The sequence below is a fragment of the Chionomys nivalis genome, chromosome 7, assembly GCF_950005125.1.
Source record: "Chionomys nivalis chromosome 7, mChiNiv1.1, whole genome shotgun sequence".
NCBI classification, from domain to species: Eukaryota; Metazoa; Chordata; class Mammalia; order Rodentia; family Cricetidae; genus Chionomys; species Chionomys nivalis.
Window position 1 is genome coordinate 62,704,977 of NC_080092.1, and position 13,636 is coordinate 62,718,612.

Genomic DNA, 13,636 nt, shown 5'->3' on the forward strand with positions numbered 1-13,636 from the left:
TACCTCGCATCTTGCTTCTCCGGTGACTGCTGTCATCTCCAACCCCACCTTCTTTCTCCCTATATCTGCTTGGATTTCCCATCTAGTTATATTCTGTCCTGTCATAGACCAAAGTAGCTTCTTCATTAACCAATGGTAACAAAACATATCCACAGCATACAGAAGAGCGTCTCACATCAATCATGTACTAGCCACACCACCATAATATTTTGCATCTGCATGCTGTAGAATCTTCCATTCCTTCCAACCTGAAGATTCTACCTGGAATCTTTATTCTGATCGATTCTACGTGCCTTCAAACCTCAGCAGAAAGTCTGACTCCTCAGGGAATTCAAGTGGATAGCTCCCAGCAAAAGGTGATTACCCCCCTTCTGTGTTCATTCGGGACCAAAGAACTTTCTGTGTTCCACAAACTGAGGTTCTGTTTACTTACTGGTCTCCTGGACTGTGGAAGTAGAGGTGAGGTCTCCAGAACCCAGCCCAGCACAGCACATAAAAGAGATGGCATGGACTAAAGCATCAAGATGTCAAAGAAGCAATCAATGGCTTTAGATAGTTTTCCATCTAATGACAGTACTCTGGGTCCCTATCCCAGTACTGAGCCCTGTAATTTCTCTGTGTTCCTGAAGGCAAAGAATGGGCTGAGAAAGAAAAAGAAGAAAATATAACATATCTCATCTTCCCTCATAAGAAGAGTGTTTATGATTGCCAGAAAATGTGTAAACTGCACCATGGATCATTTGTCACCAAGTCGTGAAAGGGGAGAAAAGGAAGCTTTTTTTTCAGCGCTGCAGAGGCATGCGTCAGCTGGGCTTCTGCAGCAGAAATGCCAGGTCTGATACATTCAGATCAAATGCAGTCCAGAGACCTGCTTCTCTGGACAGGAAGGCTAACATGGGTGTTCACAGATGCTTAGCTACAAGACTCTGGAATATTCTGTTTGCTTAGGCTAAGTGTCAGAAGAACTTGAAGGTTAGAGTCCTGTGCTGCAGAATTTTTAGCTTCTAAATACACACACACACACACACACACACACATTATATATCTATTTATATTTAGAATTTCTTACATGAACACTGTCTAAATGTATGTGTGGCTAGAGCTGACCACTTGACATTGGGGAACCTATACAAGACCTGGTTTATCCCCAGAGGAAACTGATTCTCCCTCTCTCAACATTCATTGACTTCCTGCAGCTCTTCACCTAGGAATAAGACTTTGTGGAATCTCCACTTCCACATAGGCATGTCAACTTCTGTGGTCATTATGCATGTTGCTGACATCCTGGGTGCATGTGCCCTGTCATATCTAGGAGATACTACCTAGCAGCAGTTGTCCTGGTTCTCTATTGACAGTCTTTGCGTCCTTTCTTCCACAATTTTCTCTGAGCCTTTGATGTAGGTCGTGAGCACTCCAGAGTCACTTATTCTCTGCATTTTGAGCAGGTATGGATCTCTGTACTAGCTCCCATCTGTTGCAAAACCAAGTTCCTTTGATGAGCTAATGTTAAAACAAGAAGAACAAACTTGATCTCAATTTTCATTTCTAGTTCATTAAATACAAAAGACCCTTACTGAGCACCGACTGGGCACTTGCACAAGAAGAAACAGTGAATGCATACCCCAGCCTGCAGGTACTTACTACTACAGAAGCAGGAAGCAAGTCTAAGATGTGTTTACTGCTAAAGCCATGAGGAGGAAATGTGGTGCTCAATCTCTCTAACACAGAGCAAAAGATAAATGAGGAACCGAGGCTGCTGAGGGCACTCAGAGATGTAGAGGATACCCAGGAAGGAAGGAAGCATGATGCTGATGGCTGGAGCTTAAACTCCAGGATTCAAGTCCTCCTGCTGCATGTGCCCTGGTAGGATGCAATGAGCAGCTACAGGGCGTGCAGTTGGGTGTTTCCTTGCGTGTGTCAAGCCTGTTCTCTCTGTTTCTGATTTGGAGGAATGGTGTGGAACAATGGTCTGTATTCTGTCAATTATATTTTAAATAAACGCTGTTTGACCTGTAGTCAGGCAAGAAGTATAGGCGGGACAACCAGACAGGAAGTAGAGGCAGGTCGATGAGAACAGGAGAATTCTAGGAAGGGGAAAGCTTGGTCCACAGTCCTGGCTCAGCTGCAGAGCAAGCAAGATGTGACTGCCTCGCTGAAAAAGGTACTGAGTCCATGTGGCCAAAATAGACTAGAATAATGGGCTAATATTAGTTATAAGAGTTAATAAAAAGCTTGAACTAATGGGTCAATCAGTTTATAACTAATGTAGACCTCTGTGTGATTTCTTTGTGACTTAACGATTGCAGGAACTGGGCAGGACAGAAACCCCGACAACAGAGCAAGACGCATTTCTGACTTTGAGAGTCAGTACTGTGTGATTGCATTCTTGAAACTTGAGGTTACCAGTTGATTAGCCCAGAAAGACCAAATTGCCAAGAGCCGCAGTGAAGAGAGAGGTTATTTCTCTTTATACTTGCAACCACCAAGGATCCCTTTCTCAGATGAGCCTGTAGCATTGAACAGAGTAGCTTTGTGGATTGCCTCCAATCTCCTTAGCTCCCTTCTGTCTAGAGAACCCAAATAGTAGCAGCACCAGGAGCTGGTGGGCCCCAAGCAGTTGAACCACAGCACGGAGGACCTGTTTGTTACCAGCACACCTGGCAGGCTCTTGGTCATACTGCTCTTAGAGAAGCATAAGAACTCCCACTGCCTGCCTCAGTTGTCTCCCCTCTAAAATGGTCTAAATGATCAGAGGACATAGAAATGTAAAATCAGCTCATTAGGTAGGGAGCTCCTTTTAAGTCAAAGCTGCTATCATTTATCTTATTTATCATTCACCTCATTTATCTTTTGCTCTTTATTTGGGGATTATTTAGATGAATTCTCTTGAAGAAGCCTGGCATTCTTCAGATGGGAAGGTTCATTCTCCCTTCATTTTGGAATTCCTGCACCTGACAACACTTAACTTAGTGAGCAAACTGGACGGTGTTCTTTCTTGAGCTTAGGGCATTGTTGTGTGACTTCTGTGGAGAAGCATCTGCTAACCCCATAAAAGACTCCAGTGACAAACCAAAGAAATTATCCCACCAAAATTCTAACTTCATGAACCAATGAGTTTCTTGGGGTTATTAACAAGAATGTGTATAAGGGGTAATTTATAAGAACATGGGTGAGTCAAAGGGAAGGTGTTTCACTGAAAATCCTACCCCAGCATGAGTAATAAACTCATAAGAGCTGCAACCTGGGAGCCTCCTGCATGACTCTCAGCAAGTCAGAAAGGTTCTCTCTCCCAGACGTCTTTACTGCTTATATAACCTTGGGAAGGAAGAGGTCTTGTAAATCTTGTAAGTTTCAGGGCCTTCCTGAGACTTGTGAGTTGTTTACTTCCTGAATCTTTAGAGAATCCTTCAAGGATGGACTCTTTCAATTTAGGGAATGTTGCTGCACACAGGCCTCTGTCCTCCATCTATGCTAAACTACAAGTAGAGTAATTATATTCTAAAATAACTAAACTTTAGAAATCTTCAGATAAAAGTTTTGATTGGTTAGTGCTTTCTGAATGATATGAATGATACGTGAGAATGTAGGCTAATTTTTCCTTCTGGTACCTAAAAAAAAAACATGTTAACTTTGAAGTCCACTATGTATTATGTAAAGTGTGACTCTTGGCTATGTGAATATATTTCACTTGTACTGAGACATGGAGCTGAGACGGGTAGGTCAGATGCCCTGCTTCTTACCCTAATGGATTGTTAGACTGACCATGTGTCTATTCATACGTACATGTATCAGCTCACTGACAGCAAACGGTTCCAGAGCACTAGCTGCAGAAATGCTCACCTTCATGATAAAGAAGCTTCACTATTTGAAGCAGCCTTTTGGCTGAAAAATCACCATGTGTCCTTCTAGACTTTTCTTGTCCCTAGACCCATAAAATGTTTAAAATTTTACTATTGCCATTATGGATACATCAACTACTTATTGTTATAACAAAACGCATGAGGCAAATAACTAATAAACAGTAAAGAGCTCTTTTGTCTTCTCACAGTTCTGGTTCTTTGAGGCTAAGATTAGGAGGCTTTGCTGCTTTAGGCCTGTGGCAAGGGTGGCCATCTTGTCTGGGGAACATGGTTGAGCAAACTTGTTACGATACCATTCAGGAAGCAGGTTAGAGAAGGTCTGTCAGGACCCATAATATCCTTTTTAGGCATGCCCCCAATGACTTAAAGACTTCCCAGAGGTCAAACCCCTTAAGATCCACAGTGCCTCCCCATAACTGTCTACATTCACACGACATGGACTTTTCTCTGTTTTATTTAATCTTCAGTTTTATGATTCAGAAATCAAAATGATAGAACTCTCTCGCTTTAGATACTGTTCCCATAACTGGGACATGCTACCACTCAAATGCTCAGAAGACTCTATCTCTGTGTTGGTCAGTCTGAATCTATGTGCATGATAATGATGGCCACTCTTAATGACACAGCCTGAAAAATGGACCGAACAAATGATCTACTTATAATCTCTACTGGCACCTTCTTCTGTAGCTGGACTCAGTTTGCCTCTTCTGCCTTCCCTGTCCCTGGGGCTCAAGATGCTATGGGCCACCCTTCCCTAGCTCTCATTGCCTCTCTTCTCTAGTTCTGTGTCTGCTCCCATATTACTTTTCACCCTTCTGCACTGAGCACAGAGAGACAGGCCAAAGATCTTCTACCGGCTTGCTGCTCCTAGCTGTGTGTTATATATCTGCCCTGCATTTCCCCACTGCCTGTGTCCACCACCTGTGGGAAAGCTTTCCCTGCCCATGTTTTATGCTTCAAATTCTCTTCTCCCTGGTTGTTGCCTCTCTCTCTCTCTCAAGCTGGTGGCTCCATTGTTATTATGGTCATATATTAAATTTAATGTGTCCACAAGGCATTTTACACACTCATAAAAATCGGGCTCTGTAAGAGCTGCCTGGGCTGAAGACAACAGAAATAGCCTCCCAGTCCCTAGCTGGAGCATCATAGCATGCTGCCCTCTGAATGCGCAGTGCTGGGTGATGTTTGGTACTTTTGATGATAAATACAGTGTTGGGAAGAGGACAAAATGACTTCCAAGATTATATGCAAAACCTGAGTTGTGATTGCTTCCACTTAGGTAATATCCCACAGCATCAGCCATCTTCATAATGGGTGACATTTGCTGAGTGCATACTGTATGTCAGGCTGCTCACTAAAGCTTTCCCCCTATGTTTCTCCTATGTAATTTGTCTGGTGATGTCACAGGTTGTGTTTAATTTTACAGTAGTGTAAAAATAAGAGAAGGCATTTGATCCACAGTGACATTAAGTAGTAAGTTCAAAGACAAACGACACAGAAGTGGGAAAACTTAGATTGCTCAGACCCAAGTCATCTGGCTTCATACCCTAACTGCCAAAGCATACACAGACACTGGTGCTGGAAGATGGCCATCGGTAAAGCCTAAGGATTCAAATGAATCTAAGACAGTTGTGAACTAGTGTATGCCATTGGTACGCTCTTCTGTCTATGCTCACCTTCTCTCCTCTCTCTGTCGCCGACAAGGATGAAGGGACACATGAGACATCCATCCTCCATTGCGTTTGCCTTTGGGACTGTGAACAACTAGAGCTAGTGACTCTGACCTGAGCACATTTTCTTGGACTGTGGGAGCTCTGTGCACTGCAGCCCTGCCTAGGATGTAAAGAGCAGTAAGTGCCACATAGCAGAACATGCTAGAGAATGTGTAAATAGCCTTGGGCACACATCAGCCTTGTTTCCTAACAGCTCACACGTATGCTGAGTAGTCCAATGGCCTCTCCTACTTCTTGTCATCTTGCCGTACTAAGTGTTCGAACCCACTCTCCTCTTCCCCTTTCTGTATTTCATTTTCCTCTCTCCGCCCATTAATGAACCACAATATTATTGCATTTGGGAAACACTGATGTCAAAGAAGTCTTCTGAAGCACGAGGGACACAAGGCTCGGGGAGGCTGTTATTTGCCCAGAACTGTGAAACATCACATAGGGCCAGGATGAGATTTATAGGTCTTGGCTTGTAATACAGTGCTCTTTCCAGGCAATGCATGGTGAACACGTGCCCCTCCCAAGATTATAGGCAGCATAAAGATCGCCGCTAAAGCCAGCGTGGTCACTTCCTTCTCACTCCCAGCCTCTCTGAGAAGACTCCCAGAGTTTCAGATCACACACCCTCATTCACAACTCACCCAGATGGACCCAAAACATGCCAAAGCACCTACCTTGCCCTACAAGACATCAGCTCTGACTCTACCTCAGCTCAGACTTGAAAGGTCCCGGGTGCCAGTCAGAACAGCACAGAAGAATATGCTTAGTCTCAGAGCTCCATAAGGTGAGATGCCTGAAGAGTTCTATGTAAAGTGACCACTAATAGATACCTCTTTCCAGTCTTCATAGATTCCATCTCCTAGTGAGGAGATAGGCAAGCAAGGGACTCCACCTTGCCCATTGGGAAGGCTTCCAAAAGGTTGGAAAGCTTGTAAGAGGCACCCACGTGGAGATTGAAGAAGCTCATCAGAAGGGCTGTTGGCATATGTAGGAGTTTCTTGTGTAGCTCAGGAGAATGAGAACCCAGTCAGGGATGAGGAGGGGGAAGAGAGCACGCATGCTCAGCAGCCAGATTGTGCACAACCACAGCACACAGTTCAGATTTATTTTACAAGCAGCTGGAAACCACTCAATGAATTTAAGGTGCAAAGAGGCACGATTTGATTTACACTTTAAAATGGCATTAAGGAAAATGGGGAAAACACATCCAGAGTCATCAGAAAAGTAGAATGAGCTCCCTGTGCCATCGCCAAGCTCCAGCATCTTCTCATGGCTTGCCGTTCTTGCATCATTCAAAAAATCCACCCACTCGCTACCCTGCCACTTGTTTATACTTTTTTTTACAGTTATATTTTTGTCTTTCTTGAGGTAAAATTTACTTCAATGAAACGAACTAATCTTGCCTGTACTATTTTGACAAATGAAGCCCACGTTGCTATTACAGAACACCTTCCTCTCAGAAAGTTCCCTCAAGTCTCTACCTTGTCAACTCCTCCCTACCTCTCCAACCCTGGAGGTAGTGGCTCTTTCCCTTTTATCTGATGCTGGTTTTGCTTGTTCTGAAAGATGACATCCATGTGGTCCTACCATTTAATTTTCCCATGTGTCCTGGTTGGCCTTATTTATTAACTAGATACAACCTAGCATACCTTAACTGAGAAATTGCCTGGTCAGACTGGTCTCTGAGGGACTGTCTTAAATGTTAATTGATGCAGAAGGGCATAGCCTACTGTGGGCATCACCATCCCTAGGCAGGTAGCCCTGGGCTGTAGAAGACAGTGAACTAAATATGTGCCGAAGACAGAGCCTCAGATGGGCCGGCAAGGAGCCTTCCTTCGTGGTTCCTGCCTCCCTGCCTCAGTTTCATGTCTTGGGTTTCTGCCTGACATCCATCAGTGATGTATTGTAACAGGGAAGCATAAACCAAAGAAACTGTTTCTGCTTTAAGCTGCTTTTAGTCAAAGTGCTTTATTACAGAACTCAAACTCGAATTCTGTGTCTTCTTTCATTCTGCATAGTGTATCTGAGATTCGTGAATGCTGTGTACATCAGTACTTTGCCTTTTTAAATTATAGCCGAATAACATACTGTATTAATATACAACATTCTTGTCCATTAGTTTTTTATGACTATTTGGGTGGTTTCCAATCTTGGCAAGTATGAGTAAACCTGCATAAATATGACATGGTGATTCCTATAGACATATGTTTCTGTCATTCTTGGGTAGATGTCTAGGAGTGGAATTGAATTATGTTTTTAAGCATTGGGAATGGAGGTTAGGAGCAATTGAAATGGCAGAGGTAGCTTTATCATGATGGATGCTAAGGAAGAGCTGGAATATGACTGGAGGGGGAAGATTGGTACCCAGCACTGGTAAGTACAATCAATAGGATTTTCTGACGCAATAGATGCAGGGGTAAGAAAATGAGAAAAAACAAGGGTGACTAGTAGGTACTTAGGGTGACTCAATGGGACATACTTGGGGACCTTTTTGCTGATACTGAGAAAGTGAGGAGGAGCTAGATGTGGTGGTATACACCTGTAATCCATGTATTTAGGAGGCAAAGTCATGAGAGAAGACTGAGAGTTCAAGACCAATCTGGGCAACAGACTTTGATTTCACAATGACAGAGACATCGTAGATGTAAAGGAAGCACATGGAACCTGGAGCTCAGAGGAAAGACTGGCCAATCATACAGATCCAGGCTTCCTGCTATAAAGATCTCAAGATCTGGTAGAAGGGTGGTTTCCTGATTAGCTTTATGTCAACTTAACAGAAGCTAGAGTCACTTTGGAAGAGGGGATCTCAGTTGATAAATGCCTCCATCCGCCTGGCCTACAAGGAAGTCTGCCATACACTTTCTTGACTGATGACTGATGTGGGAAGCCCTAGTCCACTGTGGGTGGTTCCAGCCCTTGGCAGGTGATTCCGAGTGGTCTAAGACAGTATGCTGAGTGAACCAGTAAACATTGTTCCTTGGAGGCCCCTGCTTCAGTTCCTGACTCCAGATTCCTGACTCCAGATTCCTGCCTTGAGTTCCCTCAGGGATGGAGTGATACCTGATAGTAGGTTAAATAAACCCTTTTCTCCCTCCCCACGTTGCTTTTGGTCATAGTGTTTTATGACAACAAAAGTAACTGAGGTGGCTGGGAAATGGGTTGTAGTTCATGAGTCAATTCTGGCCAATTCTAAATGCTATTGGGATATAATACCTACTGAGAAACCGCGAGTCTTTGCCTAGGACTGGTAGGCAGGATGGGTGCTGTGGGTGATAAGCACCATCTTCAGACATCTGGGGTGACATGGGGTGACAGGGTGATGGCAAGCTGTGAAGACTTTTCTACTGCTGATCATGTGGATGTCCCTGAGCCAAACAATGTAAAGACCAGAGTCTCTGCCCTAAGTAAACAAGCATTGTAATCCAGATCGAAGACTCAAGCTGAGTAAATTATAGTTTGACCCAGTAACTCTCAACCCCGTATCTTTTATTTCCTTATCCCAGTGCCTCTTCCAAAGTAGCTGCTGATTCCATTCCCTGTGGGTCCTTCATGAATACCTTGGACCTTCCCACCAGATTCTCAAGATACAGAAAAACTAGGATGTTCTGAGTGTCTCAGGTTCACCTGGGATCCTCTCACATCCTAGAGGTTAAAGAACCCAATATTGTGAAAACCCACCCCAAAGTATGGCACACTTGAATGCAATACTGAATCATTTAAATACCCCTGGGGAAATGCCAACAATGCACCTGGACAGATTAGTAACGTGCGATCACTGACTTCTTTATTTCTTCCCCCAAAGAAACCACAGGTGAGTGGTTTCATTCTGAATAAAACTATATGTGCATTCAGTAACTCATTCGTTTAATCATCAGGCTTGTATTTGGACTCCTGACTCACGTGGAGCCACAGCCTTAGATCTAAGTGTAAAGATAAATAGACACCATCTTTGCTAAGACTCACCTAGATATGTAAACAGACTCAGGAAGAGTTGGTTCCATTACTGTGGACATTCCAAGGCGAGTCAGAGAAGACTCCTCGGAGGATGAAAAGACCTAAACTCGGCTTTCAAGGAAAATTAAATTAGAGCCATCTCTTGAGGACAAGCTGGGAAAGGGCACTGCCTACAGAGAAGCCAGCATGGAGCCGGTATGGGCATGGCAGAGAGAAGCTGGCTGATGAGAAGTGTGAGGGGGAGGCAAGACTGGAGCCGTAGAGGTGTGCAAGGCCTGGATCTTCACTGAAATTACCTGTACTGCAAGAGAGGTCATTGCTAAAGCTTTCACAGCACAGGGGGCGGGCTCACACATGTACTTCGAGTTTGGTGGCAATGGGCCGATGCAGGAAGGGGAGCTACAGCACAGAGGAAATGTAGTCAGCAGGCAGCTAGAGGCAAGGAGAAGAGGGCAAGCCTCACATCAGCGCTGAGGGGTTAGGAGGCAAGACAGGATACAGGTTAGTGCCTGACAATGTGCAGAGAGGAGCGCAATGTTTTCAGATACTTGGAAATGAGAACTGACAAAATCTGGCAATTACACGGCTGATTAGAGTAGGGACGTGCAAAGGTGGGGCAGGAAACAGGAGCCTTGCTACACACTACTTTGAAAATGTTGCTGCTGGGGCTGGAAGTCTGACACCGCCGCCTGCGTTCTTTCTGCAGTTCCATTCCAGGAAGCTTGGCTTCTGCTCCCATCCCATGTGCTAGTGGTCATGACAATCCTTTTGGAAAAGTGGTGTGGGCTTTTTCTCACACACAGGTGTGTGTGCACATTCTGCCCATACAAACAGCAGACTCCTACTTTTAAAAATTCGCTACCAAAGTCCAGTGGAAGGAGGGAGGAGTGATACTATGAGCAGAGGGGTCAAGGCCGTGATGGGGAAACCCACTGAAACAGCTGCCCTGAGCTAGTGGGAGCTCATTGATTCCCAACTGACGGCAGGGAAAACAGCATAGGACCAAAGTAGGGCCTCTAAATGTGGGTGACAGCTCCACGGCTGGGGCAGTCTGGGGGGCCACTGGCAGTAAGACCAGGATTTATCCCCAGTGAATGAACTAACACATTCTCTTTGGAGGGATACCTTTCTCAACCTAGATATAGTGGGGAGGACTTTGGTCCTGCCTCAAAGCAATGTGTTAGACTTTGTTGACTCCCCATGGGAAGCCTTATCCTCTCTGAGAAGTGGGTGGGGGAGTGAGGTGGGTGGAAGGTGGGGGAGCGGGAAGAGGGGAGAGAGTGGGAACTGGGATTGGTATGTAAAATGAGAAAAGATTGGGATGGTTGGATAGATAGATAGATAGATAGATAGATAGATAGATAGATAGAATTTGCCTGAACTTACTGCTTCCTTGGCTGGGAAGATTGGCCTGAGTTTCCCATCTGAAAGATTTTTTTCCTCTTTTCTCTTTCCATTTCTTTTCCAGTTTTTTTTTTTTTTAAATTTCTTGTCATCTGCTAGAATGTGAACTTCTTGAGATTGCCTATAGAAGATTCATTCCTAAGACTTCAGGACTCTAGGGGTTCCAAGTGGCATAGCCCCACAGAGTTCACATTGGGCCGACATGGGTGTCATTTTACTGAGTTGTCCCACTCCCTAGGCTGACCTGTGTGGATTAAACCCATGTTGTAGATGAAGAAACCGAGCCTGTTCTCAGAGCCTGATCTTTTTACTTGTTTCCTGTCTTAGGAAACCTTCTTGTTTTGGGGAGTCCACTGTGACCTGGAGAGAAAGCTTCATGGATGAACTATGTTCTTAATCTAAGTCCTTGGCTGAGGCCTCATCCCTGAAACACCAGTAGTTCTATTCTGGGGAGCAGTGGGTCCTGGGAGTGTGACCTCAAAACTGCCTTCTTTACTTTCTCCTTCCAGACCAGATGCCTCTGTGAAACCCGGGGTGATTATTAAGATTTTTCTCCCATTTGCTTATAGAACAAGAATGCCCCTTGCCCCCGGAAAAAAAAAAAAAAAAAAAAAAAAAAAAAAAAGCAAACCAAACAGGTAAATTGAGCCCAGGAGTTATTTGAAATCAACACCCTCTGAGAACAAAGAAGTATGGTGATTTTGTTCAAGATCCCCTAAATGTTCACATGGGAAAGACTTTTGGGGTTGGCTTATTTCCAAGAACGCTCAATTTGAGTTGTACGTTGCTGGACATGCTTGGTTTAAGGTCAGAGTTCAAGAAGGAAACGCAGCAGACAGGAACGTTTATGGACATGTTAGCTGGTGTTACAAAGATGGCAGACAGGAATACTTTTGGACATGCTTAGCCCCACCCCACCCCCCAACCCGGAAGGTTTCAGCTACAGCCAGAGGAAAGGACACGTTGGAAGTGACTTATTATAGACGTTTTCTCTTAAGGATACCTGCCTTAATTGTTATAGGTGATGAAGAGATGATTTCCCGTTCTCTGTCAAAAGTTCACAAAGTAAGTACAATAATCTCCAACTCACGAAAGAGAAAAGTGTGGTTCAGTAGTTTGAAGGGTTTTGCCCAAGTTCATACCACCAGCAGATTCAGTTCCAAGAGTCAAAATCTTTCCTCCATCTTTCCAAAGCCCCCACACTTCCTTCTGCACTGCTCCCAAAGCAAAGCCTTCTGAGGGGCTGTTCTGTCGGCCACCCAGGGTGACCCTTGCCAGTCAAGCCAGTGGCATGCCAGAGGGTTTTACTGATATCCGTGCTCAGTGCACTCTGAGAAAGGCGAAAGCAGGCAAATGAGAAGATTTCAGAGACCAAGCAAAGTTCAGTCACTGATATGAGGGATGAGAAGAGAGCGGTGTAGACTAGCGATTCTGAAGAGAAGTGCTTGGCTCTGGAAAAACCTTCTCTCAGATGGAGAATAATGCATATGGAGTACTTACCACTACCTGCCACTGCCAAGAGCTCTGAATTCATGAAACTCTTTTAATTTGCCGACACCCTTGTCATAGTGTTCGAGCCACTCACAGTTCTAAGTGGGAGGCCCCCAGAGGTTAAGCGCCTTCTCTATGCTCCTTCATAGCTTAGATTACACAGTCCAAGGAGTCTGAGCCTAGATTCTACGTTTTTAAGACTGACCCTGCTACCCACATGACCTCTGAGAGTGCCTTGAAATAAAAAAATCAAATCTGACTTCCATGTCCATACCTTCAAAGGATTTTAAAAAGACAGGAAACCAGAGAGGGACTGGGAAAGTGGCCCCACAGTTAAGAGTTCTAGCTGATCTTCCAGAGGACCTGGGTATCATTCCCAGCATGCGCACGGTGGTTCATAACCATCTGTAACTCCAGTTCCAAGGGATCTGATGCCCTTGCATGGCCTCTCTGATCACTAGGCCCACATGTAGTGCACAAACAAACAAAACATTCATTTAAAAAAGGAAAGAGAAAGAAATCACAGACAAAACTGTGACAAGATGCAGACAAGACTCCTAATCCCAGAGTCAATAATCCTATAGTTAGTTTCTATAAAAATCTCCCCATGATGTATTCAGGCCAGTGGTTCCTGGCTCTGGCTTCACGCTAGAGTTTCTTGGTGAAATTTTATAAGACCTGGTCATTTGAACCTACTTCCTAGCCATTTGAATCAGAATCCCTAAGGATGGGTGCTTAGAATTCAAGCTTTTTGAAGTTCTCTGGGTGACTGTGACATGTAGCTTGGACTGTAACGCACTGATGGAGGCAAATGTGATAGGCAGCCACCTCTGCTGGACAGCTGACGTTCTTCTATGGAGTACACCACAACATCTCCCCAAAGACAGTCTAGCCTGCAACTGCTTCACGGACAGGAATCGCAGATGTCACCATTCCTCTGGTATCTTCCAATATTACCCATCCTAATTACAGTTGTGCCATAGACTCATGACCTGTGAGGACTTCTCTACTCACGGTATCCGTTGTCAGTGCAGTGTTCTGTAGAACTCTGCCTGTCCAGGAGATGACCTTGGAGGAATCACAGTTGGAGATGTGAGTCACTGCTAATGTTTCAGAGAACTTGGCATTCGAGGTAAGCAAGACCGCAGAGAAAAGCTATTGGTCACTTTCAATTCATTGATATAGATAAGACTGTTTATTATC